Source organism: Musca autumnalis, unplaced genomic scaffold, assembly GCF_047663935.1.
Source record: "Musca autumnalis isolate F117 unplaced genomic scaffold, ASM4766393v1 scaffold_3, whole genome shotgun sequence".
Lineage (NCBI taxonomy): Eukaryota > Metazoa > Arthropoda > Insecta > Diptera > Muscidae > Musca > Musca autumnalis.
In genome coordinates, this window is record NW_027411866.1 from 74,411,716 (window position 1) to 74,430,992 (window position 19,277).

The window sequence follows — 19,277 nt, forward strand, 5'->3', positions numbered from 1 at the left end:
TCATTGTTCTGTAATACGGTTTTTCCTGGTTGAGTCATCGGCTAATATATGTGGAAATGGCGAGCCGGTTATCACTTTCAAACAGTGGTCTGAAGTCAGGCGAATAACGCGGGGCACAGCTATTAATCGGCGAGATATACACATTCAGCAGTTGTATCTCGGTGGTTGCACACTTCACCGCTACCTCCATACACTCCGTCATAAGTCGAACTCAAGCGAAATAGGTCTCTACTGGACAGACTGGTGTAATAGGATTGCAAGTCCACCATCCCCACTTCTTGTACAATCCAATCGAAGAACGTTGTATCCATCACAACTCCGAAGACTTCAGGTGTTGTTCAGCTTCGTTTCCTGAATCGCCGCGACCATTAATTTCTTCGATCTTGCCACGAAGACCGTGGCAGTAAAAATCAAGGAATGCCACATTTTTAGGAACTGGAACAGCAATACGCAGTGTTAACAATTGCGGCGAGTACTGCTGTTGGGGAGATTGCCATAATCTGAGGACGATGACGAAGGCTTGCTGGGGATCACGTTGGTGCAACACGAAGCAACATAATCCCTATCGCAATACTCCCTCAGGAAGGTCAGGCCTGAACAGTTCCTGAAATGCACCCATTCACGGCACCAGTTGCATATCCGCGACACCGACCTATGGTGAATGAGACGTTGACAAACTGCGCAAAACCATGCTCCGAGGATACTTTCTATCCTGGCATGGACCAAAAGAATTTGGAGCAGGCAACCCGGTACATACCGCTCCCAAAATAAAAACGAACGCAAACTTGTAGTTGCTGGAGTGACGGACCGTGGCCGAGAAGATGTTTCCAAATAAAATAATTCGAATTACAAATGGAATAATTCGAATTACAAATAGAATAATTCGAATTTCAAATGGAATAATTCGAATTAAAAATGGAATAATTCGAATTACAAATAGAATAATTCGAATTACAAATGGAATTCTCGAATTACAAATTACAAATAGAATAATCGAATTACAAATGAAATGTTACGAATTACAATTGGAATGTTTCGAATTACAAATGAAAAAGGTGTAGACATATCGTTGAAACGCTTTTCGTTAGTTGTGAAATAGAGCACATTCTCCTGTCAAAGTAAAAATCATCATCTAAACATATATTTGTTTATATACCAGTCCCAAACATACATATATATGTTTGTATCCAAATATATTTCTAACATATATTTTTCTGCGTGTAACTTTGCACATCCTAATATCGAGTATACAATATAGCGATTTACTCCTTTCTGGAACTTCACCCCAAAAATGTAAACTTTTTATACCCTCAGCCTTTAGGCTAAAGAGGATATTTATACTTTGATACGGCCAAAAATGTGCCTCATCAAAATAAAGGTTTTAGACCCCAAGTATGGTTGTACGATATCCGTTTCGGACAATTTTGAGTCGATCTAGCAATGTCCGTCCGTCTATCTGTCTGGCTGGCTGGTGCGCACGATAACTCTCGAACGGATCAATCGATTCGGTTCAAATTTTGGGTATCGAAATATTTTGTCCATATTCGATTTAAGTTCGAAGATGGGCCATATAGCTCCACTCCTTCAGGTACCTCCCCCACAAATGTTCAAAAATTGTCGCAAATTGTGCGCACGATAACTCTTGCGATTTGGTCCATACTTTGCACATCGTGTAATTTCTACCAAACTTAGATGAGGTTCCAATATGGACTCTATTGGTCCACTCCTTCGGGTACCTCCCACACAAAATTTCGGAAAAGTTCAGTTTAGGATCTGGTCTCGAATCGCTTTGATTTTTGTTTACACAAGTTGTATTCGCTGTCTTCTATACGACGCTGTAAGATTTATTAGGGGCAAGTCCCTACTTCCTGAGAAAATAGCCTGAACGGATCTGCCTATTCGGTCCAAAATTTGGCTTTCGTAATATTTTGTCCAAACTTAGTTCAAGTTCAAAGATGGATTATATCGGTCCACTCCTTCCGGTAAGTTTAAGTTCGTAGATAAGCCATATCGGTCCACTTCTTCAGGTACCTACCCCACAAAAGTTCAAAAATATTCGGACAAATTGAGCGCACGATATCTCTTGATGGGAGTGACCGATTTAGTCCATACTTCACACCAGCGATCGGCAGCGTGCCCTTACTGAGAGCAAAAGAGCGTAATTTTCATGCATTTTACATTGAAATTTATGCTCTTTTGCTCTCAGCAAGGGCACGCTGCCGATCGCTGCTTTACACATTCTCATAATGTCTACCAGATATAGATCAGGTTCGAATATGGACTATATTTGTCCACTCCATCCCGTACCTCCCACACAAAATTTTGGATAAGTTCACTTTAAGTCCTGCTATTGAATCACTTTTTGTTGAAGCAACTTACATTCGCTGCCTCAATCACGATGGTAAAAGTTGTTTCAGGGGCAAGTCCATACTTCTTGAGAATACAGCCCGTAGGGTGTAAAAACTCCCTATGGCACCCCCATGGTCTATGTCGGTCCATTCCTTGAAGTACCTTTTCCGCAAAATTTTGGAACTTTAATCCTAATCAACATTTTTGTCGGTTCATACGACCAAAATTTTGAAACCCACTAAATACATAAGTTTTTTGTGAAAAAAGTGTATCAATTTGCACAGGCTGAGGGTATATCTCTGTCGGCTCAGCTGACTGATACTTTCTTACTTGTTTTAAATGAAGTTTAAGAATTTTTCTCGGATCGTTCCTTCTGCCGAAAGCTTTGATTTTCTTTAAAGTATTGTTTTCATGCAGATAGTGTTCGCCCTCTCTACCTATGATTTCAGAAAAATTCGAATCGAAATTCAAAATGAAATCATATAATTCATGTAAATTACAAACTACCTAACAAACATTCATAAATCGGACTTCTTTCATTTTGTGTTAGTAATCGATCCCAGCAAAAAAGTCATTACCAATGGCTATATTCAGTAAATTTTGGCAGTGGTAACTACTTAGGTTCAAATTGACCGTAAATGTCATTATTTTTAGCTGAGGATGTCATAGGAAGGAAGTACTTCCTTAAATATATTTTTAAGTACATATTTAACCACAAGGAAGATCACTAAAAACCTTCTGGCCTATGCAACACGCAGTGTCGACAGTTTTTAGCCTAAGCATACATATATATAATCGATAAACCGCTTTTAATTCTTGCTATTTCTGGCTATTTTTTAACTGCTAAACTATATTCTAAAATTATCTTAACTCAATTTTATAGCGCCCACACTAACTCTATATATTAGTAATGCATTCAATTAGTTATCGTAGAAATTCTATTCTCTCCTAAAGCGTAGGTCAGTTATATTCGATTACTAACCGGCCGGTAAATTGATTGATTATTTAATGAAGGCATGACATTGTTATGATTATTGACTATTGTTGTTTTACGTCGTATTTCTCGAGAGAATAGTTGTAAGTCATTGTTTTGTTGTTGCTGTTGTTATTTCAAATTGCAATTGTAACTGCTATGAATGCCAATTATTCTTAAGTGTTAATTGATCTTTGGCTATTCATTGAAATGAAACCCTAGCAGTTAGAAATGAAAATTTTGCAGGGTGGAGGGAAAAATAAGCAGCTAAAAAATAATCTGTAGACAGCAAAATATAATCATTTGAAAAAGCATGAACTTGTCCACAAAACAAATTATATCACAAGGACTACATTCGATGAAACTTCCAAAGCAATCCTAGAACAATATCTATTACCTCCATTAATTTCGCAAAAGTTTGACCAATGTCAGTTACTCCTCCCGATAGTTACCGGGCCATTAAAAGCGTTATATCGCTTTAAACTGGACCACAAGGATTACCTTCGGTAAAAATTTGAAAACGATCCTGAGCACATAAACTGCACTTCAGCGAAATTTTTGAACTTTTACGAGGAAGGTACATGAACTTGATGTACGATGTTCAAAATGTTGGCCAAATCGGATACTTACTTCGTAATTTATCGTGTTAATTGGACATTTTAGTTGGTGCCAGGGTTATTTGAAAGGAGTAACCGAATAAGTCCATACCTTGCACATCGTTAAATTTCTACCAGACATAGATAAGGTTCCAATATGAACTCTATCGGTCCACTCCTCCGGGTACCTTCCAACACAAAATTTTGGATAAGTTCAGTTTAAGACCGACCTGCTCTCGAATCGTTTTGATTTTTCTTCCAACCACTTGTATTCGCTGCCCCCATTACGACGATACCAGTTTTTAAGGGACAAGTCCATACTTCCTGAGAAAATAGCCCAAAAGCTGTTAACAACCCCTATGGTACCATGTGTAGTGGTTGGAGCGCACGATCACTCTTAAACGGATCAGCCGATTTAGTTCAAAATTTGCCTTCGTAATATTTTGTCCAAAATTAGTTTAAGTTTGAAGATGAGCCATATCGGTCCACTCCTTGAGGCACCTCCCCCACAAAAGTTCAAAAATGTTCGGAAAAATTGTGCGCATGATAACACTTGAAGGAAGTAACCGATTTATCCCATACTTTGCACATCGTCAAATTTCTACCTGACAATATAGACTCTATCGGTCCACTCCTTCGGGTACCTTCCCCACCAAATTTCGGATAAGTTCAGTTTAACACCTGCTCTCGAATCGTTTGATTTTTGTTGTAACAACTTATACTAGCTACCCCCATTACGACGATATCAGTTGTATTTCCCCCACAAAGTTCAACATTTTTGTTTAAGTGCCGTTTAGTGTCTGTTCGAAGATCTTTTGAAAAATGTATACCGATGCTAGTCGTTGGGGTCCTGTTTCCTAATCCGTAATTTTGTTGGCAAGTTCTAATGCCCAAAAATGGATGTACATTTAGACCTCTTGGGCTAGCCCAGTCACAGGCGCACCGGCTTACCACCGGTGATAAGGCCTGGTCTTCTCTGAAAAGTATATGAGGAGTGGATAAAAATTTCGATGCTAAAGTTACATAGTCATATGTACATTTTTCATCAAAGATGCTGACATCGGCTCAGTATCATGGATATATGTATAACTTCTTCCCAACATGAACTTACTGCTGTATAAGAAGACATGACACAACATAACTACATATTCCTTTCTATTTCACTATAGCCTATCCCAAAAGTACAGTATGGCACAAACCAAATGAATCAGAACTGTATATCAAAACGTCGTAGTTAGACGACAATGACTTGTCCCATAACTCGTATTATTCTGAAAGTGACGTAATTTTTGAGCACTCGTAAATCTAATGGCTATTTAACATGCATAAACGAGTCTCATTATTTGTCTAATTATCTCAATTTAATTTAAATATTTATTGTTTTCCCTTTTGTGAGAAAATAGCATTTTATTTAAATTTCAAATTTTTAATTAATTTTATTTACAATCTGCCTCGGATAAGTGATAAATTGTTAGGCATTTGATTTTGCATTTGTTAGCTAGGTCTCCGCCACAAGTAATTGCAACGTCATTCGGATTATTTATGCGACAACCATTGAAGCGCAAGAGGTGTAGGGTCCCTTATCCCATGAACATGCCATGTGTTTTGAGATTCTAGTAAGAGAGATATAAAGTGATGATACTTTGATAAACTGAATGAGAGAACAGCAAATGTCATTGACAATTCCTTATTTCTATGCATTAAAATGCAGCTTTAAAAGATTCGGTACACTTGCACTTTAAAAGAGCTGCATGCAACAAGAGCGGTATACAGATGTTCCCTCTTATCTGAGAACATTCAAAGCTTTATGTTGACTTGTTTTGCAGGCCCTATACTACAATCTGTATAGAATATATGGATATTTATGTGTACAAGTATGTCTATTAGTAGCATGGGACAGAATATTGGCACACATATGCTTCATTGGTCATTTGGTCAATTATTGTTGTTGCTGTTGTTTTTAAGCAGATTCTAAAACAAATCTGACACAATGACCGACCACTTGTTAGCCTTATTTCAATTAAGAAATTAACAATTTTAAAAATAAAAGCACACAACCAACAACGACAACAACTACAAATACATGCTAATAAAAATGTCTGTTTTTAGATGGGGTATTTATTTACAGTGATGGGCAAAACGACGACTAGGTAAAAATAAAATTTTTATAAATAAAAAAATCAAATGTCGTTCGTTTGTAATGACATCAGTTGAGAACGGCTGGACCGATTTGAATAGTTCTTTTTTGAAATGTTCGTTGTAACCCAACTTCGGTTTCTATACAAAGAAAATTTGATCACGCCAATTTTACGCTCACTTTTTTTCAATTTTAATCTTTTTTACAAAAACTACTGAACTGATTTTCCTGAAATTGCCAGAGAATGTGCAGAGGTCTACATATTTTGTTGAATTTCGGAAGGGCGTGGTACTTCCCCTATTTCTTTAAAAATGCTATATTTACAATAACTACGAATGTATCGGTTTGGAAATTAAGTTGCGATACAATTGTGTTTGTGTCTCCGACCTTAACTGCTTTTTTAGGAACCAAAGACTTAACTACGCCCACTTTTTAAAATGGGTTACATCTACAAAACTACTGTATCGATTTTCCTGAAATTGTCAGGGAATGTACAGGGCTATATTTGCAAATATTACGAATGTATGGGTTTAAACATTTACGAATTAATTTACAATTTAGCTACTTCTTTGGACCTAAAGACTAGAGTTGTGCCAAATGAACTATATGGAACTATCTCGTTCACTTCGCAGTTCCAATGACAAACATTTTTTTTTAACAAATTGCGTACACTTAATATCACACGTTATATTTCATGATGTTACTCATACGTTTTGGAACTAGTACAAGGAACTAGGAACTAGATTACCCAACTTTACTAAAGACCCGACCACGCCCGGTTTTTAAATATGTTATATCTCCAATTCTACTGAACCGATTTCCATGAGATTTGCAGCAAAAGCTCAATGTTTGCCATTGTTATGTATATTTTACGAATTTCGGAGGAGGTGAGGTACCTTCCCCACGCCTTTCTTTTAAACGCTTTATGTATAAGCCAAACTTATGATAATATCGGTTTCAGTATAAATTTTGGGAGGCAATGGTGACCAAACTACCGAACCGCGTCCACTTATATCTTGAAAACTGGAGCCAAACTACCGGACCTCACCCACTTTTTTAAATATGTTATATCATAAAAACTGATGACCACGCCCACTATTTTCAATGCATTATAATTTACCGACTTTTGTGAAAATCGGTGTAGCTACTCAGGAAAATATCACATATAAAATTTGAAGGATATTCGATTAAAATTGACCGAGTTATAGCAAAATCGGGGAAAGATATATATGGGGGCTATATACAAATCTGAACCGATTTTTGAAATTTTGAAAATCGGCGTTGCTATTCAGGGACATAAGAATATAACATATATTAAATTTGATTATAAATTGAACAAGTTGTAGCAAAATCAGGAAATTATATATATGGGGGCTATATCCATATTTGAACCGATATGGACCAAAGTTGATATTTTTCATTCCTGTGCCCTCATAAGTATGTACTTGTGCAAAAATTCATCAACCTAGGTCAACGCCTTATATTTTTGTCTACTTTTGTATGGAAGCGGCAACACTGTGCAACGGGCCAGCAACGCGGACCGGTGTCTGCTAGTCTATATAAATAAAATAATAGAACAAACATTTTTTCCGAATCCCCGCGATTTTTCCACATCCACCACATATAAAACATCGATGAAATGTAATGGATATAGCGAATAGGTGCACCTCCAAGGCTCATCCGATCTTAGCAGTCTCCAGGATGAGTGCGATAGAAGTTAAGTTGCTGCTTGTTATGCCAGAACACCTCCCAGCGTGTCTCCAACATCGAATTCCGATTTATTGCCGTCGTGGAAATATCAGACACCCAGTATTCTCCCCAACAGCAAAAATTCAGCACCTCACCTTCCATGTTGCTTTTCAGTTCCCCGGATGCATCATTCCTATTATTCAATTGCAAAGATCTACACAACAACGTCAACGTGATTTTAGACTTTATAAGACGGAGAAGTGGGTGCCACCGTGGTGCAATGGTATGCACACCCGCCTTGCACGCAGAAGGTCGTGCTTTCGATTCCCCGGCTAGGCAACATCAAAATTTCAACGATGGCAAAATACCCTCAGTAATGTTGGCGACATTTCCTAAGTATTTCAGCCATTTAAAACTTCTCTACAAATGGTGTCTTGGGACACGCTGTTCGGACACGGCGATAAACTGTAGGTCCCATATCATTGAGCTAATATGAATCGGAGTGCACTCATTGATATGAGTGATGTCTCCCTTGTCCCGCCTGGGATGTTTGTGAAACAATTATTATATTATAAGTCGGAGAAACATCATGGTCGTCGCGATTCCAAAAACAAAGCTCAACGTCACTTGTAGTTTGCAACGTTGCGATGGTTACAACATTTTGCGGATGTATGGTATAGAACTCTAATGGCCCATACATCAGAACTCTAGCGACGCATACATGGACTGTGTAGCCGGAGCGGTTAAGTATGGAACTGCTGTGGTAGTGGTGCTTAAGGTGCGCGGACGACATGAACATGCTGTGGAATGTGACCCCTAAAATTTTGGGGTAGTGTTGAAGGAATTCTGCTACCATCGACCATGACATTCAAAGCTGTTCTCACCTCTGCCGTTCATGTGGTGATTATGTTGCGGATATCTGCATATTCCTTGCATGAAAAAAGGTGGTATAGGTACCTGACACCAAGATCGTACAATCATCGGCATACGTTACGATCTCAATGCCGTCTAGAGGGGGCGGAATACAGGAGACGTAGAGGTTAAACAGTTCCGAAGATATAATCCCACCTTGGGGTACTCCCTTTTTCACTCTACGTGTTAGATCTTATTGTTCCTGAATTCCACGTACGACTGGCGGCCACACATATAATTGATTATCCAACGTTTCAGACTTGGCCGGAGGTTTGTCTGCTTTACGTTCTCAAACAGCAAGTGCCTGATAGTATCGAAGGATCACCCTGTATCAGGGTCCACCCTTCCCATTTTCCAGACTTCGGTAACAATGAGGGTGGCTAGCGACAGGTTGAGATCTTTAGTGAGATACTCCACTCCCGGCTCATGCAGCTTCAGGATTACTATGGAGATTCATCAGGGCCCAACGCTTTGGATGATTTAGAGTTCCTGATGACATTCTCAACATCATCCATTGTAAACTGCGTTGGTTCATCTTCGGCAGGTAGAGATCTGATGTGACGTAGTACTCTTCTCTTCGCCCTGTTACTGCAGGGGTGCTCGACAAATTGTCGATTAAAATAACTTGCGCACCTCTTCTGGTCAGTCAACGTAACATCGCCAAACGTGACTGAGGTATATCCATGGATTGAATCCAATGATTCAATTAGTCAGATGATTTAACCACTTGGTCCGCTTATACTCACGACCAACCTGTTAGTTCCAGTCTCAGCTCCCTGACTCTGGGGTTACTGAGGTTGGCACGACAAAGCTTAGAACGGTCATTTGCTAATATTGTTGCCTCTGCTGGGAAGTTTGGTCCCACTTCTGGTATTCGACCAGCAGGTATATGGCGAGCGGCTGCCGCAGTAATGATGTCTCGAAACGTCCTTTCTGCTACCCAAACATCAGATGGATTGGGCAGATCTCCGAAGCAGTGATTAGTGAACTCTCTGAAACTCGTCCAATCAGCTTTCCCCTGATTGACGAATGTGCGTCGTTCAGAGTTGATGAAATCGGGCGGTCTGCTAATGGAGACAATTATGAGGAGATGGTCTGATCCAAGAGAAATGGCGGGTTAACAGATAACGTCATTTGTCAGACCAGGTGACACGATAGTTATGTCTGGCGACTTGTGACACTCTCCGCTACTTCTGGTAGGAGCGTCCTCATTGGCAGTGCAAAACGTAGAGCTATCAATTTGCTCAGCCAGCACTAACTCCTCCGGTCGTTTCCGAGGACCGAATGCCACAACTCATGATGAACATTAAAGTCTCCCAAGACCAGACGGTTATGGCCTACCAAATGCTAGGCTTGTAACCTTAAATACAGCTATTTACCGACCAGATATATACGTTCAGCAACTCTATCTCGGCAATTCCACACCTGACTGCTATCGCCATACATTCTATGTACGGGTCATAAGAGTCAGGCTCAAACGAGATAGGTCTGTATTGTACAGACTGGTACAACAGGAAAGCTAATCCCCCACCTCCACTTCTGGTGCGATCCTTCCTTAGTATACTGAGGCCAAAGCTGACCAAAACTATTGTGAATTGCTAAAATAAATATTGTTGCTTCCAACTAAAAGTATTATAAGTTCCAACAATATTTATTGTTCATTTTGACCAAAACTATTGTGAATTGCAACAACAAATATTGTTACTTCCGACCAAAGCTATTGTAATTACATGTTTGGTCCAAAACGTTGTAGTGTCAAAGTGACAATACATATTTATGTATATTTAGAACACATAATAAAGTCCAGTGTGACAATAACGATTGTTGGATTGACAATACTACATAAGGAATCCAACAATATGTTAACAATATGTATTTTGCTCTTGGAATATTGTTGGATCAAACATATTTTTTTCTCTGCGTGTACGTTGTAACCATCACAACAATGCTGTATGCTGCAGTTGTTGTTGAGCTTTGTTTCCTGCACCGCCGCGACCTTGATGTGACAAACCGATCACAAATATATTGGTCCTGGATTTTCCTCCGTACCGGTACGGACCAAACGAAACCGCAGCAGGCATCCCGAGATATGCTGCTCTCAATACAGAAAACGTTACAAATACAAACATATGTACACTGAGATCGCAGCTGCTGGCCGGAACACCAATGTTGTGTGTTGTGTGTGAGGGAACATCTACACTTCTCGTGCATATGCAGCACTTTTAAAGTGCATGTGAACCCAATATATAGAATGTATTTTAATTATCATAGGGTAAGCAACCCTACAACCCTGGCGAAATGAAGACCCTTCCGAATGACATTGCAATTACTTGTGGCGGCGCGGTATCCTATCTAACAAATGCAAAATCAAATGCTTAACAATTAATCACTTGGCCAAGGCAGATTGTAAATAAAATAATAAAAAACCTCAGGTTGTGAAATTTAAATGAAATGCGATTTTCTCACAAAAAGCAAAACAATAAATAATTTAATCAAATTGCGGTAATTAGACAAATAATGAGACTCATTTATGCATGTTAAATAGCCATTAGTGCTCAGAGATTACGACGACACTTTCGGAATAACAAGATTTATGGTACAAGCGATTGTCGACTAACTACGACGTTTAAATAAGTTTCCGATTCATTTGATTTATTTATAGCACACTGTACTTTTGGAATAGGTCGTGGTGAAATTGGAAGAAATGGTTATTTCGCGCTCACAGTTAGAAATTGATATTGTGGACATTAATACTGATCAGATTTCTGAGACCTGCATTTTTCATAAGAAAATGTATCGTATTGTACTTTTACATATCGCTCATTTACTCAAAGAGTGGCATAATTCAACAAATGCGTTTTCTTAGTTACCAATTTTAATTTTTTCTACGACTTTCACTTTATCTTGTGTCAAATTTTCATATTGATATCTCAAAAACTCAGCGCGTTACAGATTATTTATTACGAGTTTGACATAATTCAACAAAAAAGTTTTTTGAGGTTATGAAGCACTAAATTACTTCAAATCATGCTTGATCTTGCATTTTATTTTTTGTGCAATCTTTCTATGTTGGGAAGTCAAATTTCCATCGCAACCTTAAAACGCGTCTTTCTCGACACTGAATTTTTTGAGATGTGTCACTCTTTGAGTTAGTGAGCGATGTACTATCATTGACCGCATTGAAACAAAAACATTGTATTCCTTATGGTTTTTGTTATTAGATAAAAAGGATACTAAAAATGTTATTAATTCAGTTAATAGTCCCCAAATTCGCCAAAATTGCAAAAAAACAACTAAACAATGCAATTAATTCTTTGTGAACCCGTCAACAAATAAATAATAACTCGTGTTTGTAGACGACTGTATCGGCGCGGTATGTACGAATGTCAGCCGTTTAATTTTTTAGAGGTGGGTGTGTACATACAGACATTTAAATATATAACATACATACCTACATGTATTCAAATCTTAGTGACATGCATGCATGAACAAACGACGACGATGATGATGAGTGTTTTCATTTGATAAACATATTGTCATATAAATATACCTACATATATATGTACATAAAGATGTTACTCGCTTATTTCCCCCGCCTAAAAGAGTAAAATATACACTTCCCTGAAGATATATGTATGAGAGTGGGAACCCGCCAGCCTCCACCAACAAAATAGACATTTCTGATTGCAGAAATTCAACGAAGACAACAAATACAGAGTAATGCCGAGAGAAAGATATGTTCACAGGGTTGTCATTTTTCTGTTGTGGCCAAAAACTGGCCCAATTTTCCAAAGAGATACATACTTTGGACATAAAAATACATGATATCTGCGTTCGGCTAAATACCATGGCTCATTGTATTAAAGGTGGATATAAAGGTTGATCCATTTCGAGGTTCTCAACTTTTTTCAAATCGAATGGGAAATGTTTACTAGGGCTATAATCAAAAAATAACACGCCGAAAAAACATAACTTTGTCTATTTACTACGAAAACGAAAGTGGGAAACTTCGAGGAACCAGTTTCCCTAAATAAGACAATACATATCTCTCGTACAGTTAAATAGCTAGGAGTAATTCTAGATAGGAAACTAAAATGGAAAGACCATATTCAGGAAAGGGCAAACAAAGCCCAAAGGTGCTTGTCAACGTGTCGACGGGCAATAGGCTCAAAATGGGGGTTTAATCCTAGGATAACACACTGGGTATGCAGCAGCGTAATTAGACCGATCCTAACATACACGTGTGTGGTATGGTGAGCAGCTATGGAATAAAATGCAATGTTAAGATATTGCAAAAAGTCCAAAGAACATGTTGCCTAAACATTTGTGGGACAATGAGGACCACACCGACTAGGGCGTCAGAAACAATTTTGTTTGTACACCCAATAGAAATGCAAGTAAGTTATTATGCAGCCATCGCATCTACAAGGCTAAAGGCGATGAGCGATTGGATCGAAAAAGAGCACCGAACATACCACCAAAGCATACTAAGGCCCGTTCTTACATCTTGTCTTTTAAGTCCATTTTTTGTTATACCTTAATTTTCAGAAAGGTAAGGAATAAAGTTCGCATTACAAGGGATTTGTTATTACATCTTCCATTTAAACTAAAAACAAAAAAATCTGTATACCTCAAGCTTTCTCAAATCTGATTGGTTGATTTGAATTTGCTGACAATTTTTTCTTGCTTTTGGTCCAACATACTCTCGGGCGCAGTTTAAAATTTTAAAGGAACACAAAGTTCCTTTTAATTTATCTGACACTTATTCTTAAAGCAAACACGTTAGAATAAAAAATGGTTTATCTGACCGATACCGGCCAATATTTAACTACAGAAATGATGTAATAACGGGCATAAGGGTCACAATGGGGCAATCTATAAAGCAAATAGTATCGGACAATATATGTACCTAAATATAGGGTAGTAGCCTTGTGTGAAGTTTTAATACCAGACAGATACATGTGGATCGATGGAGCTCTAGCACAGATCCCCGCTGGAAGCTACGGGTTTACGGATGGGGCTGTGCTAGAGGGGAGAACGGGACTTGGTCTCTATATCATGGAACCAGATACGAGAATCTCCCTCCGACTGCCGGATCATAATACGATCCTTTAGGCGGAAGTCATAGCGAAAACAGAGTGTCTTAACTGCATTGACTCACACAAAGCCTACGACTGCGAACATCCTAACGGGCAGTAAGGCAGCCATTAAGGCTATAACAACCAAGGCAGTGAAACCCAGAAATGTATTGGAATGTATAAAGTCCATAAACAATTACTCCCAACATGATACGGTAAACATTATATGAGTACCGGGGATATAGGGATTAGGGGTAACGAAATAGCAAACTCCTTTGCAAAACAAGCTAGGGAGTATCCTACAGTAAGTCCAGAAAATGCCAAACCCTTAAAGGCGACACGTCTACAGCTAAAGGCATTGGTAAAAATGCGCATATATCCCTCTGGAGTAATGAAGAGAAGGGAAGAAACACAAAAATTCTACGGGGGAACCCAGACCAGGACTTAACCAGGGAACAACTATTACTAAGTAAAAAAAGACATTAGGTTAATCAGGAATTTATAATAAATTCTCACATTCTAGTTATAACCTCATCCTGACCCTAAAATTAGAGCGCACAACAGGACTCCTTTATGGCTTAAGTGTATGTCCATATGGACATGTGGTGATATTGCATCACCCCTCTTCTCAACCTAATCTAACCTAACCTACGTATAATTTTCCGACATTGTAGATTATATTCAGTTACATTAATAAATAGCTTATTTAATTTATAATGGAAAACATATAAGAAAAAACTGCAATGAAAAACTTGTATGCAATCGGTACGGAAACTTATTTAATGGTAGGGGAAGTCTGATAATGCATTTCTTAATACAGTGGGTGTCACTGAAAATGCTTCAATCTGAAATAAAAAATGTAATCGATTTTTTAAAAATTCCAAATGAAATGTTGTGCGCTGAAAAGTTGCCTTAAAGATGGCATAAAAAATATTTCATTTACAGTACCGTTATACTAAAATTTTACCGGAAAACAAAAATGGAAATTTTTAATTGAGCATTGAAAATTATGCACCACAATAATTAATTAATAATTTCCAAATTGTTGGCTTCTAAAAAGTATTTTCGAAGAAGTGTGCAAAAACTTTTGTTCTATAGTACCCTATTTTATTCCTCTATCAGGACAATGCCGTTAAAGACTAGTCTAATATGGGGCAAGCCTGAATGATACTTTCCATATATCGTTGAATTGTTTGTACGTACTCTAGACATAACCGTTAATGATTTTTTCATAGTCATTTTTGGAAAATAACTTTAAAAACTAGAATTTTCTAGCCAAATTGCCTACAAAGGGACACTAACTACGATTATGCCAAAATTACCTCAGGAACGTAATTAATTCTTTCTTTCGGAATTAATGACAAAGCTACACGCAGAAAAATATATTTTAGAAATATGTTTGGATCCAAACAAATATTTGTTTGGGACTGGTTGCAAACAAATATACATATGTTTGGATCCAAATATAATTCGTTTGTGTCCAAACAAATATACATATGTTTGCAACATTTTGTAACATATCTCAATTTTGTTTGGGTACCAACATATTTTTATGTTAGAACATAATTTTCATGGGTGGAGAGAGGATTTTTGTCAAAGAGAATAACAACATGGCTCTCGCGGATGCGGAATGCTGTTTTATTACAAAGAGCTGTGTGTATGGTGTAATAAGGGGCACAGAAGCTTTGGCCAAACCCGTGTGTTTCGTGCTTTGATGTTGTTAGCAGGCGAAGAGGAAAAGAAAAAAAATAATTATATCGTTCTTTCTTTCAGTTGTCTAAATAAAATCGTGGAGTAAAGACGGTAATGTGAGTGAATAAATCAGTGTGTTGTGTTTTCTTAAAGAAATGGTGCTTTTTAGCAAATTAAATGCCCAATACATTTTATAATTGGACATTTGAAAATTGAATCAAAAAGGTAAATGGACATATTTTATTGGACAAGGAAGAAATCGAATTTATGTTGGTAATTACATCAACATATTTTTCATATACGTACATGCATATCAGGAAAAATGTCTAAAATTGTCTTTTCCATTTCAAAAAAATCAAAAAAATGTTTTGATACTACATCAATAATTTTTGGTGCATAGATTAAGAAAAAAATCAGCATTCCAAATCTGTTTTCGTTACAAACTTTGATCGTTGCGCGCAAAAGATATGACCATTTTAATTATGATAATTAGAAAAAATTATAAAAAAAACGCGGATTAATATAGTTAGCTGTTTTATCCTATTATGGTTAACTGAATTCGCACCCTTTGCGATGATGCAAAAAATAATCGCAAAGTCTCAATGGATTCGCGAAAAATCAAATTTATTAAAAAATTTCACGTATTTACAAACATATTTTTAAAAAAATAGCGCTCATAGTTACGGAAAATATATAAAAAAATTATAACAGCATCCAGACATTTTGAGAAATAAATTGAAACCTAAGTTGTGAAAGTTGGAGCTATAGTATTCATATTATTTGCAAAAATACGAAGAAAATATTACGAAAAAATTAAAATCATATTATTCTAATTTTATTTTTTTATGGTTTTATAGGAAAAGTTGTAGAAAAAAAATTTTTGAGTTCTTCGGCATTTTCGTAAAAATTTCACGCAATAATGATGGTATTCCGTTGTAACAAATTTTTCGCTTATAGTTTTCCTATTGGATAATATTATTAGAACCTTATATTAAATCACAAGGAATTCCAATTGTGACATAACGTTAAAATAATGTTATATTGAATATTACAACATTTGAGACGCATATAAACCGCGTAATTATGAAAATGACATGATGCGCATCCGATTTTCCAACACAGCGAATCAATCCATCTTTTTTGATGTACAGTTTGTCAAATTCTATTTGGCGGCCACGATGTAGCATCTGCTGCATTTAAGGGTGCAAAATACAGTAAAATGGTCATAATTTCCGCGAAGTGCATTTACATTTTATGCGCATCCGATTTCAATAATCACCATTAAAAAATACATCCTTCTATACCGTTTCAATGCGATCCATCAAGAACCGTGGATGTAGCATCGCACTTCATTTTTAGAAAAAAGCTATTATATCTCTGGGTCAGCGATAGTTTTGAAATATCTGTTTTCGCGCAGTTTAAACACGCGTATCGATCTATTTATTTAAGTAGAACTGACACATCCAAAACGCGTTTTAATATGCGATATTTTCAAAATAATTTTTTGCAAATTTTCGAAATTTGAGGGGTATCATATCCGCCTATCTAGTGGGTGGATTTTTACGCGTCGTGGCTTGTTAGATTCAGAACGTAAAAAAACTAAATTTACGCGGGTTTCCACGGAAATCCAATGACGTTTGTAAATTTTAAACCCAAAAAATAGTTTTTTGAGAAAAATTTACGCACAAAGATTTCGTGTTTAGGCGCAGATTACTGTGATCCTGTGAGGGCTACACCCTCATGTTCTACATTAAAAAATGCGAAATCGCGAGTACTACAATCCAATAATAAGCTTTTAGGGAAAACGTGCTGCGCGTCCTGATTAGAGCAAAAATTCAAAAAACCCCATTTTTCAAGTTTCAAAATGTCAGCATCCGTTTGAGGTAGATACAGTGGATATATTAAAAAATCATACATTAGAAACTTCAACTCTGAAGTGTGCTCTTTAACTTCTCCTTTGAGCATTAAGCTCTACATTGTGTTGTAAAACCACTAATTGGAAAATAACATGATGAAACTCGTTTATTTCAACGATTTTTTCCGATTTTTTTACATTAGTACGACCAGAGCTTCCGCTTAAATTATTATTTTAAGAAAACCCTCGGTGAATCAGGCTAAAACAGTTTATTTTGCCGAAATGCGGTCAAAAGTTATGGTATAGTAAAACTGATCGCGAGTTACAATACCCAATACCTCAGTTTCAACATAAGTTAATTTTCTACAAAAAGCTTGATATGCATGTTTGAAATATGGATGTACCTATTTATTACATTTATAATCACTTACTTCCAGATGCCGATTTCTAATTGATGATTTCAATTTTGAGGAAAATGTGTTTTGTTTCACAACTAAGGAGAAGCGTTCATCGATGTTTCTATATATTTATTTCTTTTTAAAAGTGTAACTTTTTATAAATTATTTCATTCCGTTTTTTTTTACTAAAGTCTGTTATGTATTTCTTTAGAATTTTTTATGTATGTACCTATGTGTATGTTGTTGCTTATTTCTATGCGTTTTAATAAACAACCACCATTATTAATAAATGTGCGTATATGTTACAGATATCCAGTGAGCGCTTACGAGGTCGGTTCGGAAACTTCTTAGCCTATCAATGAAAGAGAATAGTTAGTTTTTCAAAAATATTTTTATTTTTCAATATAATCTCCTGAAACTTCAATACACTTAGTCCAACATTTTCTAGCAATTATATCCCTTGATTAATATAGTTTTCATCAAGGTCTTCAAAATAGTGGTTTACAACTGTAATTGCATCTTCATTTGAGATAAAACTCTTGCCAGCAAGGAATTTTTTTAGATTTGGGAACAAGTAAAAGTCACTGGGAGCTAAATCTGGAGAATAAGGTGGGAGGTCAAGCAACTCATACTTTAATTCGTTGATTTTAGCCAGTGTTAAAACACTATTGTGCGCTGGTGCGTTGTCTTGATGAAAAATTATTTTTTTTTGTGTTGTAAGCCCGGACGTTTTTCTCGAATTTGTACATTTAATTGATCCAAAAGGTTGCAATAGTACTCTGAATTTATTGTTTTACCCTTTTGCAGATAGTCAATCAATAAAATACCTTTGAAGTACCAAAAAACCGTTGCCATAACCTTACCAGCCGATTGAATAGTTTTTGCCTTCTTCGGGGCACTTCCTCCAGCTTCAGTCCATTGTTTGGATTGTTCTTTTGTCTCTGGAGTATAGTGGTGGATCCATGTCTCATCAACAGTTATGAAACGACGCTTAAAATCCATTTTATTTCGCTTAAAACGATCCAAACAAGCTTGAGAAATGTTCATTCTTATGCGTTTTTGATCGACTGTTAACAAATGCGGCACCCATCTTGCAGAAAGCTTTTTCATCTGTAGTTCTTCATGCAAAATTAAATGGACTCGATCATTTGAGATGCCCATGATATTAGCAATTTCACACACTTTTATTCGTGGATCATTTAATACCATATCATGCACTTTGTCTTCAATTTCTGTTGTTGTTGCTGTTTTTGGACGTCCACTACGTGGTTCATCTTCATTGCTTGTACCACCACGTTTAAATTCAGCAACCCAATTTTTTACTGTTGCATATGAAGGAGCGCTTTCACCTAACACATTCACCATATCATTATGAATTTCTTGTCCCGATAAACCTTTTTTATGTATGCATTTCTAATTTTTCCATTGTAAAAAAATTGCGGATGCGTCTTTTTTGAACACCTGTTTCTATATGAAGGAGTTGCCAGATCGAAGCAAAATTTAACATGTGTTCATAACAGATATGGAAGTTTCCAAAAAACTTAACTTTTTTGTTTATACCGCGCTTTTTGTGCTAGGCTAAGACGTTTCCGAACTGC

The 19,277-nt window shown here is 36.9% G+C and overlaps 1 protein-coding gene across 1 annotated transcript in view; it reads right to left on the minus strand.

Annotated features, from left to right (window-relative positions):
• The window catches only part of Prp16 (ATP-dependent RNA helicase l(1)G0007), a 126,209-nt gene that overhangs the window by 70,864 nt on the left and 36,068 nt on the right, over positions 1 to 19,277 (minus strand). The window lies entirely within an intron of this gene.